The following is a 15677-nucleotide window of genomic DNA, read 5'->3' as shown; positions in this document are numbered from 1 at the left end:
GCAAAAATTCTATTATTTAATGTTAATGATCTTGTCCTACTGTCTACGGTAAACCTACCAAAAATATGTAGTGACGAATGTGGGCAGTAATAAATTACTGCCCAAAAAAATATATCGGCCCGTTTCGTGTACACCACCGCCAAGGCAATGCGTACACGATCGAGCTGCCTCGTAGGATAAGTACGCATCCTACGTTTTATGACGGGCACCTCCGCCCGTACCATCACTACGAGGCTCTTTCCGATTTTGGATAAACCCGGAACGGTCTAAGGCGTCTGCCAAAGCCTGACGGTTCCGTGATAAAGCATGATAGCCTCAGGACAGAGTCTGGTTCTCACGAACCTACTACATCCTCCAAGGATATAATCTTTTGACGAGCTGTCACCAGCTCGCTTTGAAGGGACTGATGTGTCCGTTCTTTCTGCCAGTTGATCAACCGCAACTTGAGCACAATTTTATAACTGGAGACGAGAAATACTGTCGACCGTCACCGCTAACTCGCGACGACGGAATCGATCGTAATCAATGTTTTCCCGTAAATAATGGAGGACGTAATCCAAGGCAAGTTGTTGACTCGGGTTCGGCGAACGAGGCGAAACCGATTTTCCCTCCTCCTCCACATCCATTGACGGATTTGAGTTATTTCGCTCGTTGGCGAGAGTATCCACCCTCGCATGATAGTTGAAATCCTCGTTTTCAACTGATGATGGACGTTCCGGGTCTTGTTCGACAGTACTACGAAACCCATCCTCCTCGGCAGAGGGTCTATCAGAAAACGAGCGCTTCCAGCGCTCGTAAATGAATTGGAGTTTCTCATTTCCTTCGCGCATCTCACAAGAGATGAGTGTCTTCCAAGAAAGTCTTTAAGGTAGCATGGCTCCTTATAGGCATGCCTGCATCCTTATAATAGCATGGGCATGAATCCCCTCACAAAAGGTAAGGTGTCCCGTCTTCTCTAGACAAACGGTGCAGCTTGTAGCGTGCACCGACTACGGTCCGTTTTGCGAACCGGTCCCGGAAAGCATCCAGTTTGTCAAGCCAGGCCTTGCCGCCTATGTTTTGCACATTCTGTAAAAATGCTTCCCAAGCATGGAACAAATAAGTGACATCCTCTGCTTGCTTACATGTGTAACACCGGTGCCAAAAAAAGGCATCGATGAAGAATTCTGTTTAGTCGTCACCAGGGTTGTGAAGCCTGGAAGACTCGAAAGCGGAATACGATATCGATCGTTGGTAATACCAGATCAACGAGTTAGGTTGCCCTTAGAGGGCAACTAAGACTTCTTTTCGGGAGCAAACCGCAAAATATTGCGGTCCCTCTCCCGTTGGGTCATGTTAACGTTAGCGCTTACATTACATTCGGAGTGATCCTTAGAATCACTTAGTCCCTGGTGATGCATAGTTGCACCACCAGTAGCATGCTCTTCGAAGTAAACTTTACAATCACTTCGTTCCTGGTGATGCATATTAATATCACCAGAGTTATCATCGTCCATGGAGTCATCACATGATGACTCCGCACCAAAAGTGTCTGACGAAGTGTCAAACAACTTCGTCAATATCCCTTTGGTTGTCACGCCAGAGCCCGTAGGTTTAACGGATGTGGCCCAGGCTGATCTGGAGGCCTTAAACGTTGCCATCGAGTTGGGCGGCGACGCCGGCGCGGCCTAGTCACCTACAATAGGAGTAGCAGGTGACCTGTCACTGCCATCTGCAATGGGAGTAGCAGGTGACTTACTCCAGTCACCTCCAGTTGGTGAAGGAGGTGACTTTTTCCTCACAGTAGACGCATTAGCGTCTACTAAAACATTTGCATCGCTAAAAGCTGTACTAAGCCGTGCAGCTGTCAGCTTTGCTGCCTCACAGGCGACGCGCATAGGTTTCGATACCATAGGCAATCGAAAGTTAAAATTAAGATAAAATCGACAAGTGCTAATTTACAGAGAGACATAATAGTACTCTCTCTCACTAACATCAGTCACTAAAGTGACTGTTGTTAAGAAGGGATGATGTTACGAAATGTCCCGCTACGTAAATATTATTTCCTATAAGAGGAATATGAAAAATTATATTCTATGTCAGGAAAAAAAGAAGTACAAAATTATAATCTTTTATTAACTTTAGCTTAATAATTCCAATAATACCAAATCTAGTAATATTGACGCAATAAGACATTAGTTCTATTGATTGTTTGATTTAATTTAATCAACCCCGCCAATCGTTACGAGACACGATTAGGCGCGCGTTACATTGTTATTCATTAATATATTAAAGCCAGCAGATAGAAGATCGCTATCAAAAAAACTTCATATTTTAATACAGTTTTACATTTTCTCTATTCTAAAGCCTTAGAATCTAGTTTAAGTAGCTAAGACTTCTTAGCTACTTAGAACCTTCCTCTGCACGTCGTGTACGTAAGTAGTCGAGGCACCATGCGTTCACTGTATGTGTTGGTTGAATCGTATCAGTACTAGCAAAGGGAGCCCCGTCACAACGATGCTGTTGTGCAGATGAAGAATTGAACCATGATGGACAGCATCAAACAAATAATGATAAATCGTGAGATCGAACGCTTAGTTATCTTCAAGAGTCTTAGGTTGGTAAAGGAGCAACCTATAACTTAAAACAAATTCGCCCGCAACAGCACCAATTTGTTATTGCTCTAGGATATATCGAGGCAGATCGCGCATAGCAAGGCATCTCATTGTCGCCGCAAACCTTATACTCCAGCAAAGTAACAGTCTTATGAAAACCAGCGATAATTCGTGACTGTCAGAAATGTGGCGACCGATAATAGCAGTTTAATGGTATTTGTCTGGTTCTCGCTGGGTGTCTGCTTGCTTAAACGCATCATTGCAAAAGGGGGGGGGTTGCCGTTGGCGATGCAAGAGCAAATGGTAGAACACGCTCTAGCCAAGCGCGCCACAATTTCTCATGCGAAGACGCTGAGCTACCAGCAATTATCGCGATCTGCGCTGACTTTAGATCGGATCTATCATCGTTTCGGTTGTATTTTGCTTCGCCCATCCCCTCCATTACCCTGTTACTAGAAGGCACTGTGTTGCCATGAGACGCTGTCGCATAAGCGTAACTCTGAAAGTGTCAGCACAATATATTGCAATGAAAACAAAAACAGACGTATCGCTTAATGGGGGACCAACTAAGAATTGTGCAGTAGCTCAAAGAAACTTATTGGCTTAAAGTATCTGCTTATTCACGTGTGGCTTCACGTATTTTTTTACTGGAATTACAAATTTCCTCGTCTCCGATCAAATTTGAGGTTCCTTAGCTTTTTGTTCTCGGCAAGCAAAATATTTCGAAAGAAAGCGAACACGAAAATGTTAAGAATAACTGGAAAGCCAAAATAGGCCAATTATTTCACAAGCACGATATCAGCCCATCTTCCTTCCCATCCAAGACGGAAACAGATGTTCTGGCCGAATTTGGGCGAAAGAAACGGGCATTATAAAAATATCGCCCTTATCAAATTTTCAAAAGAAAAATTTAAATTACGCGTAAGTTTGCTAATTATCCAGTTTCTCGAAGCTTTGATCTTTTTGATGGTCATTAGGCTTTCGATTCGTCATCATGTCATCACCGTTTGAAGAGGCTACCTGTACGTAAGCTAAGCGAAGTTCGAAACGGATAAGTACTGCTTGTTGGCTGTAACGGTTTGTGCAGTTTCATAAATGTTATAATCTGTAAGAGGATTAATTAATTAGAACAAAATTATGATATTTATTCTTAACATTTCAAATATTATCCTACACGGTAATATTGTAGCCGCAATGCGACAGCTCTGTGCACTGGTTGATTATGTCTTTTCTTAAATCATCCCCGCCATCGCTGCTAGACGCGCGAAAAAATTGGCGGTGAGCAATGAGTCACTCACTGTACATAATATTGTATTAAATTTGAAGGAATGTATTAGTCCAAAAGAGCTTTGTAATATTTACAAGTACATTTTTATTTTTCCTCAAAGTAAGCTCTATCTAGTTTTGTCTTGTTGCTAAGCGATTGCTTAGCAATTTAAAAAAATTACCTCTACACGTCGTGTACGTGAAATGTTTAGAGATACTTTTCCTACGCTGCCATAAATAAAGGTTAGCTAATACTGAAGCTGTACTAGCGAATGGTGCCCAGTTACACCTGGCAGCACTTATTGGTCCGTCCAACAACGACGTTCAGTCCATACAACATGAACATGCTGGATGAAGAAAAAGAGAGCTTTCGCGCCCCGCGTGGAGGTTTCAACGCTACGCGTTCACTACATCGAATGGAAAGCGATTGAACGGTTAAGTTCAGCCGTATGCGGGTCAGCCGTCAGCGCAGTGTTTTTTCTTGACAAAACGTAGACCAATATGCAGCTTCGCCTGATTTAATAAACATGAACTCGACGCGGCCTGGAAAAAGGTAACCTTGCTTCACCAGCAAGGGTCTTAACAGGAAGAGTACTAAAAGAGCTCAATTGCTGCAGCTGTTCGGACAATAATATTCATATGCTGCTGCCGGGCCGACCCATGCGCGTCGACCCGAAAGCTTGAGGATAAAAGACTTCATTCTCAAGGCATTTGAAGGCGACTCTTTGTTGAAATGGCAACCGGAGCGCGTTGCATCGCAGATGATGCAACGAAAGTAAGTCCGGCATGTTTAGCTTACTCGGACGTGCCAATGGTGGGCGTTAGTGTTCAAGCTTCAGGATCCATTTGTAGACAAACATTTGAGCCGCCACGTGCCAAATTCCGGGCTCTAGTAGAGCTACTGGACTTAAATGAGGGCAAGCATGACATACATGCTTACGCCCAAAGCTTATGATACTTAGTAAGTAATATCGCTTGTAAGCCCATTTGAGCCGCCACATGCCGAATTCCGGGCTCTAGTAGAGCTACTGGATTTAAATGAGGGCAAGCATGACATACATGCTTACGCCCAACGCATATGATACTTAGTAAGTAATATCGTTTGTAAGCCCATACATGAACAGCGACAGTTACTGTGTTCATCAATGGTCTTGCGGATTGTCCCGTCAAGATCCACCTCTTCCGCCTCGATTTAGAGACGCTAGATCAAGCGATATATGTAGCAAAACAGGAGGACTTCAGTCTAAAAAAACAGAATGACGCATACTTGGATTACTTTTGTCCCCTGAGCTCACAAGAAATTGGAGGTCTCGAACCAATATTCATCTGTCTTGCTGAGAGCAAGAACCCTTCTCTTCAAATCACATGCGGTTGCAGCGATGCAATCGCTGCCAGAAGACAGGGCAGTACGTCTATAAGTACGCCCGTGCCAAGAAACAGTCAGCGAAATAATTGACCCCCCCCACTAAAAAAGCGGACGACCCAGTTCCGATGCAAATGCGAAATTCCATCGACGAGGCGGACCGTAAAGAAACGATCGGGGTTACTAGGTGCGGAGCGTCCTACTGCTCCAGCAACTTCAAGAGAATTTGCAACCTCTCAGCGAAAGTTGCTCCCAACACACAGTCACTGTGTGCTACTGCCCCTGGTGATGAAGTTAGTCTCGTCACCTTGCAAATCGAAGTGAATAAGGATTTGTCACTTCGTTTACTTATTATACGGCGTCGAACAATGTCATTCGACGATAATCGCTAAAAGATCATAAGCTCGTGCGAAATACCTTCAACGAGGACGACAGCGCGCTTTGCAACAGGCGCATCCCCGTAACAATAAAGAAACGTGGAATTGGAAACTATACGAATTAGAAGGTAAACAGCACAGTAATAATTTTTTATCGTGCTGGATTTGGATGACAAAAGACCTGCACCTTGGCTTAGAAAGTACGATCCATGCATAAATTGGCAGAATCGAGGCGTTACAATGCATGCCTCTTGTTCATCAGATGGCCATTTGATGAACGTATTGGAGCTTTCACAAGCGTGTGGATGTACAACGGATGAGTGCGATGGCCTCAATCGTGGCTCGGCCGTTAGCGCGAATGCTCGAGACCTCAGCGTGACCGCCCATCAAACTATGAAGTTAGATTCTTACAGCTGGACGCAATCACATGCTGCGTCAAAGCTTTACCACTCTAATAAGTCGGATAAACCGCTACAAAGATGCTTATCGACACAGCAACATCCAGGGGAGAACAAAACGCCTGTCTATAAGAGACAGTGTGTAGAGGATCTTCGCTGTGGTCGTGCAACCGACGTCAAGTTTTTGGGGAGAATAATCTAAAATAAATAAGATAACAAGTCTCAAATACAATAGGGAATAATTCCCAAGAACCTGGGCGAAAAAGTCTCAAAAAATTTGAGGGAATGAGTCTCCAGAAACCTGTGGAAAAGCTTTTCAGGAAAAAACCGGAGCATTGAACGTATTGGATAGTACCGGATCAAGTGTGGGGCTTATACACTTGATCTGATAGCACCTCCGAACTTTATTTGAAGGTAGCTCAATTGCCAACGCTAAACCAAAATGGTTCAATAGTCAAGTATATCCGTGTAATTGTCAAAGCTGACGAATACGTGGCCGGTATACGGTCGGCAAAAGTATTCATGAGAAAGGACGAATTGGCAGCAGCTCATAGATGAAGGAAGTTGTCCCCGATGAGAAGACTCGGATTGAATGTATTACGTCTCAGTTTCGGTATTTGCTAAACAGAAACCTTTCGGATTAAAATTGATCGAAATCCAGGATGTGTTCCTAGATTCGGTATCATGCGAGTTGTCTAAGGATAAAGGTACTCGACACGAGATCGACTTAATACGAGATTGAGATACTGTGCCATGAAGCAGTGGCTACTGCCTCGTGAGCATGTATTAGCGATCGACAAGTTCTTTTCTGATCATTAACAGCGAGCCATGTGAGGGAGTCAAACTCACCACATAGCTCTCCGACCTCCTGCGTGTGAAACGCTTCCGGGGAGTGGCGGACAGCACTTGCATTTAATAAGTTGAATGCTGCAACTGTACCGGCCCCGACGCCGATACCGAGAAAGGACGTCACCATTAACTGTATGTCAAACTACCTTTTTGTACAGGAATCGACGGATAGCTTCTATCAGATCCTATGCGTGAACACGATCGTCAGTTTATGGTAGCAATCACCCCAAGCGGTATGCTTTGATGATGCCATGGGGGCTTAGTAATGCCACATTCAAGAGATGTGTTACTAATCGGTAAAGATCGATTGGAGATTTTGCATTGAGTTATAGCCGAGTCATTGACGAAAAGTTGGACGTTGGAGTACATGGTACCCACGTTTGAAAGGTTCTTACATTTATGCGTGAGCAAAAGCACCTCAAGAAGTGTATATTCGCTGCAAGCGAAATACCACTTATTGGGTGCATCGTAAGGACACGGTGTACACCCTTATCCTGAAAAGATTAAGGCTCTCATAAAGTGGCCCAGTTCATGTCGAGGGACTTCGATTGTCCCTCGTGCTAGCGGCGTACTTGCAGAAGTACTCGCGCAACTATGCTGGAATGACTGTGCATCTTTCTTGTTTACTGAAAATAGACGTAAAGTGGTCATGGAACGCTGATTGTCAGCGTTTACTTAAACGTATCAAGCAAATCTTTATGCCGATCTTTGCGATTTCAGATTAAGATAGACCACATCATGTGGTCCTTGACGGCAGCAATTAGGCTGTGCGTTGATGCAACCTTTCGCAAAAAATGGCGAGGTGGTTATCTTTCTTTGTGGAGCGTAACATCTCCGTGGAATATAAGCCAGTATGACTTAATGTCGCGGTGATGCTCTTTCACGCTGGCCTGATTTTGAGCTGCTGCGCCAAATAACGGCAAGAATAAGCCCACTGATGCATCACAAGTTTACACTGTTGCGTCGTTAACACCACCTGACAACGTAAAAAGAGTCTTTTAAAAGAACAAGGCTCTTAAGGATTTAATGGATCACCTCAAGAACCAATCACAACAATCCTTGAAGAGACTGTCGACATTGTATCAAATTTCATGAGATCGACACATAACATTTAATTTTTATGCAGCCACTGCCGGTAACACACTTCATGTCGTCCCTCGTACTCACAATGATTGCGCTTGCCATCATTCATGAATGTATTGATGCATCAATAAGAGCACATTGGTTAGAGTGAGTTCTTGTCAATGGCAGAATTTACCATCAACAACTCGGTGCATGCATCAACAAAGCATACACCGTTCTTTGTGACTGGCATACACCATCCACGCATACCCACCTTGTTAGAGTGTAGCTCTGGCTCATGCTCGAGCAAAACCTGGATCTTGCTCGTCACGCATGGACTCATCGGTCAATGCAAAAGATACAGATTTTGATCCCTACTTAACACTGAAGAAGTCAAACATAGCAATATCAATTAGGCTATTGTTGGCTCTGATAAAAACGATGCTGATAAATAAAGCATCACCGATGACAATGCCAGTGAGAGCAGCGACGCTCTCACTGATAAAAAAGAGAATGCCAACTTCGCTGGGCGCGCACTTAAAGCACAGAAAGAGGGACAAAGCCGAGTTAGCAGTTAGCTTTCTGCGGGCTCAACAAGTACGTTTAGTATATGATTCCATTGCGGTGGATCGACAGAAACGAATTGCTGACAAAAATTGAAGAGTAAATGCTCTTTTAAGGTATATGACCTTGTCTACTGTCTACGGTAAATCTACCTAAACATGTAGTGACGAATGGGGGCAGTAACAAATTACTGTCCGAGCACATCGGCCCATTTCGTGTAGTGCACCACCTAGACAACGCATACACGATCGCGCTGCCTTCTACTATGGGCACGTGTTCTACGTTTACGTTAGACGCCTCGAGGAATTAAAATTCTCAAATTGCATGTGTTCACCCGATCTTCGAATAGACAGGAAATGATAAGTGCGCATTCGAGCGAACTGAATATAATATGTTGCTGACTTATGTAGTTGCAAAGCGCTGATTGCGAAACTTTGAGCGAACGTTATGACAAAGGCCACGCTGCTCGGTGTTGTCGCTCACCCTGCGCAAAGGAACCTCACATGTGCCACAAACGTCTTGAAGACCACCGCGAAGGCTTCCACAGGCAGGGTCATCATTTGTCAAAAATGCATCGATTGCGCTGACTCCAGGCATATGCGGCGTTGAAGCTTAACGGACGTGTAAAGCACGCCGATGTGTCACCACTCGTCTCACTCTCGCACCTTGGTTGCAAGCGCGATGTCTAGCTAGCCTGGTTTCGCGGTGAAGAGTGGCGGCACAACCGCGATTGCTTGGTATCAGTGCTGTGGCACGAGTACACAGTCAAAGAACAAGTGTTTCCATGGTCTTGCTCGTCTCATAGCCGTCACGCAAGCAGATACGGATGCCTGGACGCGAGACAAAAGTGCAAAATTAGTATACTGGGAGAAAGATTTCACTCAGGTGCTTGTTGAAGTAAAAACACCTTGATCCGGCGCTGGTCGAAATGAGTTTAAAAGATCGTCATCGGATGCGGTGCTTTGGCAGCATTGGCGTCTAAATGGCGCGCAAAAGCTCTGATTCTAGGATTGACATGATCACACGCGTTCATGGTCCGCTCGCGCACGCGGCGCTACTGTCGTCTTCAACCACTTTAATAATTCTTAATCAGCGTCCGCGTGGAGATAAATTGGCTGGTGAAGACCATATGCCACACGATCTACGATGACAAGTGAAAGTGTAATGAAAATCGTTTTCTACGATGACAAGTCCTGCCACGTCAGCGCCTTAGCGATACTTTATCAGCACGCCACCATAATGAAGTCGGATGCTACTCTGGTAGCTCGCCGTGTCGAATATTGGAGATTTCAAAGAAAGTTTACCTCGCGTCGTCTGTGGAAGCGATGCAATCTATACGTTAGAAACTGCAACACCGAGAGAGAAACACGTTGCTTGGCGCCGTGAATTAGAGATTGTGCCAGCTGAATGTTTTCGTTGAGCAATAGATTTTGCCTGCGCCTTTGTGCATATCTGGTTGTTCCAGTTGATAAAGCCGTGTCGAAAGCCATGCGAGCGAATATCTTGAACATATAGGCCCAATTTACGCGGTCGAATGCCGCTTGTAAGTCTAAGACAATGCGCATGCGCCTTCGTCACGAGTTATGACGAGTTTTTATCGATCCGTGAGGAAGCGCACGTTGTGGTGTATATAAATCGGTCTTCAACGAGCCTTTTCCGATCATGATCGATAAAGCATGCAGCATCGCACCTCGTAGTCGAGGATGGTGCTGCGGTAACGATGTTGCGTTCAACTTCCTGGTTGCACACGCCCAGAAATCGACCGATCAGTTTTTCCGTCCGCTGGACACAACGTTCATGGCGCGTTTTGACCGAGTAGTCGAGACATCAAGCAGAAGTGACTCAAAATATCCGCATGAGATCGTGTTTCGTGATGAAGCACTGGAGACAAGAGCCGGGGGACGCTGACAGTGTTGCTGGCATTGCGCCAGCACCCGATGTTCTTGAGCAGTACAATCTTATTGAGTCGATCAAGCATTTCGTCTCGGTCACCAAGTGCCACATGCTCAACGCAACCCGACAGCAGCTGACCTCGCTGTCGCAACGCACCACATGAATGCAATGTCGTTACTAAGCATGGACGGCTTGACAAAAAGATTTTGCCGATTCGCACCGGACGTATTCGGCGAATGTCTTCAGTAGTGTAGTCGGGTCGTATCTGACGTGGAAAGCTATTGACGTCAAAGACGCAAGTCAGCTGTCGTTCTACTGCACAAAAAAGGAATGCGCTCGTACCGGACAATCTAAAAGTGCTGTCGAAGGCGCTGACGTCGTTATAATTGTGCATGGTGTCATCACATATTTTGCTGTCATCTCCGATCGGCACACGGTACCGGGCGGCGACCTATTTAAGCGTAGTGCGCGCATCGTGGACAGCTAGAGTGTCTTGTTGTCGGGGGATTTTCTGTATATCTTGCAGTTGCGACTTGATGTTCGACTTTCACATCTCCTTGACTTTTTCCTGCTTTATCAAGAACGCGTACGTTGATCCGGACGTGCTCAGCTTCCTTCTTCATTGCCGAGAAGACGTGCGGGTAGTCGAGTAAGTATGTAACGGACTTAGTGCGACGTTACCTGACTTACACGTGCATGTGAATTGTATAGTACGCCCGTGAAAACCGTAAATTTAAATAGGCTCCCTGACCTCATGAAAGTCATTCATCTACAAGCCGACATATTACTGGATATAATGGCTCCTGCCCCCCCGTCAATAGCATAGAGCATGCGACATGCTACACCCACTAATTCGGAAGGAGCATCCTACTTATAAGAAGCAACGAAGAGACGGGCAGCCAGGCAACGATCATTAAAAGAGGAGCAGCCATCCACGAAGCGCCACAGAGAATCACCAGCGGTAGTGCGTACGTCCACATAATGACCGTTGACCGTTGCCATTCTGGATCCGTTACTGTGGGTCCGATACCGGAACAGATTAAGGTGCCCACGTTCATGAACATTTGGCAAGAGAGGATGCTCCGAATTCTCCTGACACCATGCGAGATAAATTACGGCGCTTCCGCAGCCTGCGCGGAAAGATGATCGATGGCGCTGGATACGATGCGCTCGACCAGCCAACCGACAAAGCTGTAGCCACTCAACATCATCCGGTTCGCCGGATAAAGGTGAGCCACGACGTCTGAACATGGAAGATTTTCATGCCGATTACTTCCTCAGGGTATTACTTGGCAGAGCGTGTGGGAATGCTTGCACTAAGGACCGCCTCTGCTTTGTACACGTGTTTGTGGGGTGTTAAGCTCCGGCTCGCGTAGACCCAAGGGCAGCTTGGAGGCCTCATATCGCAGAGCGACCGTTCAGCGAAATTCGAGCTGGCTTGAGTTGGCAAGCTCGTGCGTAGCCGTGGTGAAAGGAGTCGCCATTGTTCGTAGCTGGTCGCATGAACAGAACCGTGGGTCTCACTCGCGTGAGAAGGAGTCCGCATTTGCAACTCGAAGACGATTCCATTCGCTGGAACGTCTCCGAGAATCATTCTTGCCTCGGGTGACCCAAGACCTTAGCGTCCGACAAGGAGTTGGTATAAACTCTCGAACGACATCCGAAACATCGCAAAGATAAGAGACGCAAACTTTCCATGTGTCTTTCTAGGGAAGGGAGATACCTTACTAGCGTGCCAGTAGCGGCACGCGATTCCAATCGCTCGCTTCACATATGCCGCATGAGCGGTCGCGCTCGGAAAATCCGAGCAATTTACAATACGATCGATGATTCGGCGGAATTCGGCCGCAGCATCAACAATGGGGAGAAGACCGTCGCGATCGTACTGCTCTCGTCCTGGCCGCCCAGGACGATGTAGATACCGCGACAAGCCGGGCTGCTGACGCTCAGCTCGAAGCTCAAAACCGTCGGAGCGCGCTTCGCGAGCAGAGCGGGCTGCGACTGAAATTCGCTGGCCGAATGGCGTGCTGCACGACCGTGTGAGAATGCTGAAGTGCCACATTGTCGATCACCCTCAAGCTGGATCGCATACTCGCAAGATGTCGATTTTGCGATGGGCTCGACGGAATGGACACTCGATTTACCCGTTACTGCCTCAGCCTGCTGAGCAGATTCGTGTATCTTAGCTATAAGATACGGATTCGGTCCCCGACGTAGAATATCGGGTTTACAGCCAAAGGCTGTGCTCGTGTCTTTGTTGACATATAATTTCGACTCCAAGGGTTATCCTGTGAGCTGGTCTCCGATCGTGACCTCGTTTTACGACGAATGTTTAGCAATTTGTGTCTATATCACTCGGGACACAGTTGGAAATGTCAATTTTGACCATCCATTAATATACAGTTAGACATAACGCGGAAATCGTATTCTCGAAGAATTTCTCCGCGGATACATCAGTTGGAGCGAATATTGCCAATGGCAGATTTTGCCATCAACAATTCGGTTTAAGCATCAACAAAGTATGCATACGCCATCCACGTATACTCGCCTTGTTTAAGAGTGACTCTCTTTAGGGGGGAAGGACTCGCTCGAACAACGAACAATCTAGCTTTTGCTCACCAAGCATTGATTCAATCGGCAATGCGAAGGATACCAATGTTGATTTTCAACATTGAAGTAGACAAACTCAGTAGAAAGCGATAAGCCTTAAGCTGTCTTTGATGACAACGATGCTGATATACTCAGGATCGATAACAATAATATTAGTGAGAATAATAATGCTCTTACTAATGAGGAGAATGATATCTTGGCAGTGCGCACCGGGCGCACTAGCAACAAAACAAAACCGATTTAGCTGGAGAATTCCTGCTTGCTCGAGAAGCAGTGATTCATTTCATGTAGCCTTCATGATGGACCGACAGAAATTAAACTCTGGAGGAGCAAACGTTCTTTCATTTAGATTTAAAGATCCAGTCTTACTGTGTACGGTAAACCTACAAAAACATGTAGTGACAAATGTGGGTAGTAATAAATTACTACCCAGGTATATCGGCCATTTCATGTACTGCACCGCTATTGCAATGCGTACCCGATCGAGTGCGTCGTAGCATGCATACGCATCCTACGTTTTATGCCGGGCATCTCCACCCGTACCTTCAGTACGAGGCTTCGTCCAGTTACGAACCAAACCGGCACGGTCAAAGGTATCCGCCAAATACTGAAGGTCTTGAGTCAAAAGCTGATGGTCTCGGAACAGCGTCTAGTTCTCACGAATTAGACGTTTCATTTCATTTCTTAAGGATGGAATCTCTTGACTAGCTGTCACCAGCTCGTCTTGAAGTGACTGATGCGTCCGTTCGTTCGACAGTTAATCGACCGCAACATGCCCACGGTTTTGCAACTGTTCGCGACAAGCATTGTCGACCTTCGACGCCAATGTCTTATGACGGGAATGTCATGATCAAGTCCTCCCATGAATACCGGAGGACGTGATCCAAATCATCGTGATGAATCGAGCTCGACGTGTGAGGCGATTTCGATTTTTCCTCTTCCTGTCATCGCATCATCGGTTGTCGCGTGAGAAACCGAAAGTATCACGGACGTGGCCCCAGCTGATTCGGAGGCCTTAACAATTTTCATTCAGTCGGACAGTGACACCGACTCAGCCCAGTCACTTACCACGAAGGTAGCAGATGACTTTTACCAGTCATTTTCAATTGGAGTAGGATGTGACTTCTTCCCCGCAGTAGACGCATGAGCGCCTACTGAGACATTTGCAATTCTAACAGCTGCACTGATCTGTGCAGCTGCCAGCTTTGCGACCTCACGGGCGACGCGCACAGGTTTCGTAACCATGCGCAAATGAATTAACTTTGAACAAAATCAAAAATGCAATAAAATTGAAGTTTTCAATAATATTAAGGTTATCGGCTGTGGAAGATCTGGTTCGGTCATGGAAGCTAGATCGACCGTGGATGCTGCATCGGCATTGACATTGGTATAAGCAGGTTCAGTGCACTCTTCTGTTATGTCCCGCTTGACCACAATTTCTACAACGTCTTCGTGGTCGAAGGAAAGCCCCACCTACCTCAGATTGCGACGGATTGCGCTGCGTTAATGCTGAAAGCATCATCGACTGCGTATATTCTCAGGGTTGAGAATATTTCTATCCGGTGACAGTGACTAGGGCTCATGGATCACTCTTTTGTGGTAGATTGAGCCCTCCTCATATTGTTCGCGAGGCCGTTGTAAAGTTTCATCGATTGATGATAATGGTGGTGGTGCAGCTGTTGTTTCTCGAGAAAGTTGAACAAGCCACCAATGAGAATAAAAATCATCACGAATGAGGCATTTAGCTGGTGTTGCGGCAGCTCTTGATCGAAATTAGTGCTTGCATGGATGATCAAAGTTTGTGACAAACATGCATCGGCAGTTGCCGTCATTATCTCTATCTCTGTATTGCCGGAAGACTGACTTTAGCGCTGCCACCGAGACTTTCCCCATACCCCGGAGAAGACTTGGCCAAACTGCAGATTGGCGGTTGCGCGTTCTTAAGTGAATTGCAGTCTGATGGCGGCAAGTTGACCATCGCAAGCCAGCCGGCAAGCTGTGTCTACGGTCAACAGATCGCCCATGGATACTGCAACCCACTTCTTCAATGCAGAGTGCGCGCTTTACACACGTGATGTTGTTGTATGGCCAAAATGCAGTTTGCCGAGCAAGAAAGCAGCTCCTGCTATACAAGCCATGAGATGTAGGCAAACGGAAAAGCCCGGCTGGTTGCGCTGACTCCTACTACATGAAAAAGTGGAAGACCAAAACGGTTGGTTTTTGTACGTTGCGTCCAACAACCAGACCTTCCCGGCGCTAAAACTGCAGCAAAGTTCTTTTGCTGATGGAGATACAATGTAGCAATAAGTCAGCCTCCTTTCGGCACTAAACTGTGTATAGTATGGCGCAGAAACACTTGCAGATTCAAGACCGTCAAATAGGGCAGCCAGTGGGGTTCTACCGTGCAACAAACGCCTACGTTCCGCGTCGCGAATGTTGTATACATCACGGAGTGTTATCGTGATGCTGTTGCCATTGCGCATTTGCAATACAAGAAGGTGCCAGACGTGACCGACAGTTGTTTAATATTTGTTGCCGCTCGTCGCTTTTGAGGGCTCGCCTTGCGGATGCACGGCAGCATCCGCAAACGGCTCGCGATTGTGTTCAAGTTTGTTGGCCTCAACATCCCAGTGAACTAAGTCTCCATATCCTCTAATTCGGCGGATTGTCAAAGCGGACTGACAACCTATTCCACGGCTTC

This window comes from Bremia lactucae, linkage group LG7 (assembly GCF_004359215.1).
Source record: "Bremia lactucae strain SF5 linkage group LG7, whole genome shotgun sequence".
NCBI lineage: Eukaryota > Oomycota > Peronosporomycetes > Peronosporales > Peronosporaceae > Bremia > Bremia lactucae.
Note: the sequence above shows the minus strand (reverse complement) of the source record.